The sequence below is a fragment of the Rhipicephalus microplus genome, chromosome 1, assembly GCF_043290135.1.
Source record: "Rhipicephalus microplus isolate Deutch F79 chromosome 1, USDA_Rmic, whole genome shotgun sequence".
NCBI classification, from domain to species: domain Eukaryota; kingdom Metazoa; phylum Arthropoda; class Arachnida; order Ixodida; family Ixodidae; genus Rhipicephalus; species Rhipicephalus microplus.
The window spans coordinates 265537304-265542949 of record NC_134700.1 but is presented as its reverse complement, the minus strand read 5'-3'; positions in this window follow the sequence as shown (position 1 = coordinate 265542949).

The following is a 5646-nucleotide window of genomic DNA, read 5'->3' as shown; positions in this document are numbered from 1 at the left end:
TTGTAAAGAAGTTGACCCCGCCCAATTTACTGCCAGTGTTTCGTCTTCAAGTGTTCATGTGTATTTTACGTTTTTATTTTCTTTTGGCCAGAGATTGAGAGTCATTTGGCTCTGTTTTACTTTTTTCGGTGTTTATTTCGTCTACCGCGAAGGGAGTTGTGACCTTGAGTATCGGTGCTTATGCGTGGAGAGCGGGACGAAGGGTGCTTTCCTATATATATATATATATATATATATATATATATATATATATATATATATATATATATATATATATTGCCAACCTATGGTTCACCGACCACCAAGCCGACATCCCCACCTGGTTGGTATTCAAAGAGGCCGTGACCTCGTTTTTCGGTCGTCCAGCCATGCGCAAGCTTCGTGCTGAACTTGGCCTGCGGGGACGATTTCAGCGAAATGGTGAGAGCTTCACGAGCTACATCGAGGATGTGGTCAGCCTCTGTAGGCGAGTTGATGCGCGGATGCCGGAGGCTGACAAAATAAATATATATTGAACGGCATTGATGACGACGCTTTTCATATGCTTGTGACTAAAGACCCACAGACCGTCACGGCCGTGATTCAGCTATGTCAAAGTTTCGATTAGCTGCTCAAGCAGCGAATTTCTACTCATCGCGCTGATACGCAAACAGCGGATATTTCGGCTTTGCAGTGCAAAAGCAGGGGCCCCGACTACAGCGTGTTAATGCCTCACATTCAACAGTACATCCGGGAGGAAGTTGCTCGACAGCTCTCTCTTGTCGCCACCATCAACGAGACCCCCACAACACTGGACCACTCACTTCGCCGTGCTATTCAGACGCAAGTTGCCGAGGCTCTCCCTTCGCCCGCGCCCCCAATATCAGTTGCTGCACCGATGACTTATGCAGAAGCCGTCCGCCGACCTCCTGCCCAACCGCCGCTCCCTTCATACAGTCCAGCCACCAACTACTACAGGTCACCAGTTTCGGTTTATCGGTAAATCGGCCCCTTCCATCACCTCGAGCACCTGTACACTCTTGGCATACTCCAGATAACCGGCCCGTCTGCTACAACCGCGGTATTCCAGGACATGTCGCGCGCTGCTGTCGTCACCGTGGGTTCTATTTTAATGATGCTGAGCATTCCGGCAATATAAATCGGCAATCAAAATCGCACGCGATACCTGATGCACATGACCCCCATTCACGTTGACCAGACTTCAGCCGACGTCGATCTCCTTCACCCCGTCTTCGGTCTCCTTCCCCCATGCTTCGCCGTTCCAACCACGCCCAGGAAAAAAACTAACAGTCGCAGTTCCTGAGGCAAAAGCTGCGCCACCGACGAAATTTCCAAGGCCTCATCTTGCGCTCCCCAGCGAGATTGCTGTGTTTGTGGACGGTTTCGCCACAACTGCTCTTGTCGACTAAGGTGCCGCTATTTGTGTAATCAGTGAAGTGTTATGCCGCAAACTGAACAAAGTGACGACTCCGCTGGTTGAAATTTCTTTACGCACAGCGAGTTCGCAACACTTCCAACCTTCCGCCACATGCACTGCTCGTGTTGTGATTCAAGGAGTGCTTTACATCGTTGAATTTGTCGTCCTTCCGCATGCGTCTCATGAAATCATCCTGGTATGGAACTTTCTTTCCGCTAATCATGCGGTTGTCGACTGCGCTCGTGCTCAACTCGTTTTGTTTTCATTCAGTACGACATTCATAGATCTCCCTCGCTCACCCAAAAAGGTGATCGTCGCTGCTGACGTCGTCAACTCTGCTTTTTCGGTCGCCGCGGTATCTCTTTTGTGCAACTCTGTTCCCGATTCAACTGCCCTCTTTATGCCGTCACAAGAATGCGCTCTTCGCCGGGCCTTGTCGTCCCGTTTGCCGTCATAACACTTGCCGATGGCTCCAGTGCCGTTTACGTGTGCAATCCGTTCCATTGTCCCGCTACCTTATTGCATGGCGAATTTATTGGGAGTCTCGACGCTTATGATGACATCTTTCCTTTTGATGCCCCTTCTGATACGACGCCGATGTCCGTGGATGCTGTCGCAGCTGCCACCGCACCCTCACTACCTGATGAAGACGTTCTGTTGCGCCGCGTAGACACCGGCCTTACGCAAGATCAGCGCAATCAGCTCATTCAACTACTTGACCGTTTCCGCGCCTCGTTCGACCACGGACAACCTCCCTTGGGACGCACGTCAGTTGTTTCTCAACATATCGACACCAGTCATCATAATCCACTTTGTCAGCGCCCCTACTGCGTCTCGCAGCCTGAGCGTGACGTCATCACTCAACACGTCGATGAGATGCTGCAACGTGATGTTATTCAACACTCACACAGTCCTTTGGCTTCGCCAGTGGTCCTCGTGCGAAAAAAGGATGGCTCCATCAGGTTTTGCGTGGATTATAGTCGACTAAACAAGATCACACACACGGATGTTTATCCCCTGCCACGCATTGACGACGCCTTGGATTGCCTTCAAGGTGCGGAGTTTTTCTCTTCACTGGATCTGCGCTCTGGATATTGGCAAGGGCCAATGGCCGAACCAGACCGTCCAAAAACGGTGTTTGTGACTCCTGACGGCTTATATGAATTTAATGTAATGCATTTCGGTCTTTGCAATGCACCTGTGACTTTTGAAAGGATGATGGCCAGTGTCCTCAGGGGACTTAAATGGCACATCTGTCTTTGTTGTTTAGACGACATAGTTGTATTCTCGGTGAATTTCGAAACTCATCTTTCCAGTCTGGAACAAGTTCTCCAGTGCCTTACAGCAGCCGGGCTAAACTTCAAGAAATGTCGTTTTGGCGCCCGCAAACTCGCAATTCTCGGCTACATCGTTTCAAAAGAAGGAATATCACCAGACCCTGCCAAACTGTGTGCCGTTGCCGAGTACCCCAAGCCTACTACCCTAAAGGAGCTTCGTAGTTTCGTAGGCTTGTGTTCCTATTTTCGGCGTTTCATTCGCAATTTTGCCTCTATAATTGCCCCCCTGACTCAGCTTCTCTCCCGTAGCGCGGACCTTTCTGGCTGGAATTTCCATTGCGATGACGCATTCACGGCTCTGCGCCGGCTACTCACGTCTCCGCCAGTTCTCCCCCACTTCGATACGAATGCACCCACTGAAATTCACACGGATGCAAACGGTGTCGGCCTCGGTGCCATTCTCGCTCAACGCAAGGATGGCTGCGACGAGTACGTTGTCGCCTATGCCAGCCGTACCCTAACGAAGGCAGAGTCCAACTATTCCGTCACGGAAAAGGAGTGTTTGGCTATCATTTGGGCTATAGGAAAATTTCCAACTTACCTTTACGGACGCCAGTTTGATGTTGTCACAGATCACCATGCCTTATGCTGGCTAGCGTCCATGAAAGATTCTATACTGGCCACCTCGCTCGTTGGGCTTTACGCCTTCAGAAATGCGACATCCGTGTTATTTATCGCTCAGGACGCAGACATTCAGACGCCGATGCACTATCCCGTTCTCCACTGCCTCCTGATCTTGCCTGCTTCCCAAGTGCCATCTGCGATTCGTCATCGTTGAGCATCACTGACATGCCATCCGAACAGCGCAAGGATCCCTGGATCAATTCTTTGCTCGACGTCCTCTCTCACAGTTCGTCAGAAACGACTTCACGCTCCCTCTCTCGTCAAGCAAGACACTTTGCTGTCCATGAAGGCTTGTTGTATCGCCGCAATTACGTGACGGACGGCCACAGGTGGCTCCTTGTCATCCCTCGTCATTTGCGCTCGGACATCTTCGCTGCTTTTCACGATGACCCCCAGTGTGGCCACGCTGGAGTATTTAAGACTTACTCTCGCCTTCGTGTAAAATACTACTGGCGCGGCATGTATCGACACGTTCGCCAGTACCTGGGGTCATGCACCACGTGTCAACGACGCAAGACGCCTTCCCTCAGCACTGCTGGCCCTATGCAACCCTTAACCTGCCCAGCGAGACCATTCAACAACGTCGGAATTGATATTTATGGTCCTATACCCATCACTCTTAAAGACAACCAGTGGATTATCGTCGCCGTGGATCATTTGACACGCTACGCTGAAACATCTGCGCTGCCTGCAACCACTGCGAAAGACGTTGCGTCCTTTCTTCTTCGCCATCTCATTTTGCGTTAGGTGTACCTCATGAATTTCTGAGTGACGGTGGATGCGTGTTTCTTTCGAACGCCGTCGACGAGCTGCTCAAGGAATGTCGCACTGTCCATCGGAAAACCTCGGCATACCATCCTCAAACCAATGGCATGACAGAACGCTTTAATCGTACCCTTGGAGATATGCTTGCCATGTACGCCTCTGACGATCACACTAATTGGGACCAAGTGCTCCCTTTTGTCACGTACGCGTACAACTCTGTGCCACAAACAACCACTGGCTTTTCTGCTTTCTTCCTCCTGTACGGACGTGAGCCATCATCCTCCATGGACACCATTCTCCTTTACAGGCCTGATGTTTTCGAGGCGACGCCTGTTTCCGAAGCAGCTGCTTGTGCCGAAGAGTGTCGTCAACTCGCTCGCGCATTTAGCGCACAAGACCAATGGCGCCAGAAAACTGACCACGATGCCTCTGCGTCTACTGTACACTATAACCCACGAATGCTGGTTTGGCTCTGGGTCCCGTCTACCCCTCCCGGTCTTTCCACGAAACTTTCGTCGAAATACCACGGCCCCTACCATGTGGTGCGACAAACATCTCCTGTCAACTATGAAGTTGAGCCCATTGATCCACCTTCGGACCAACGCTGCCGTGGGCGTGAAACAGTACACGTATCCCGCCTCAAACCGTGCTTTGACCCTCTTGTCGTGTCATTTCCCTAGGTAACCAGGTTGGCTCCTTTCTGCGCTAGGAGTAATTGTACCCGAGCATAGTGGCGCCAGCTCTGTGCCAGCGTGAAAGAAGACGTTGACGTCCGTGTGTGGCTCGTGCTTGCCGGGTTCCTGCCTGTACCAGCTTGTTGCGGCTGATTGATTGATTGATTGATTGATTGATTTGTGGGGTTTAACGTCCCAAAACCACCATATGATTATGAGAGACGCCGTAGGGGAGGGCTCCGGAAATTTTGACCACCTGGGGTTCTTTAACGTGCACCCAAATCTGAGCACACGGGCCTACGACATTTCCGCCTCCATCGGAAATGCAGCCGCCGCAGCCGGGATTTGAACCCGCGACCTGCGGGTCAGCAGCCGAGTACCTTAGCCACTAGACCACCGCGGCGGGGCAGCTTGTTGCGGCTAACGCTTCTCGAATAATAACCTGTGTTTTACGTAACCTCGCTCGTTGCAATATATATATATATATATATATATATATATATATATATATATATATATATATATATATATATATATATATATATATATATATATATATAATACTTCAACCTTGAATTTATTTCATTCGCTAATATTGAACTCATTATAGGAAAACGTATATCATTAGAGTTCTTAGATGCGGATTTTCAATCTAAACCAAGTCAGTGTTTCTATTTAGTGTCCCTTTAAGACGTTCTCAATTCAGAGTACACCGGCCTCCATCAGACGTAGCGCGAGTATAGAAAACAACGGCCAAGGCGCGAACGCAGCAGCGCCTTCACGTTAACAGTGCGTGAAAAGAGAAGGGTATCCGCGAAGCCGTCGGCCA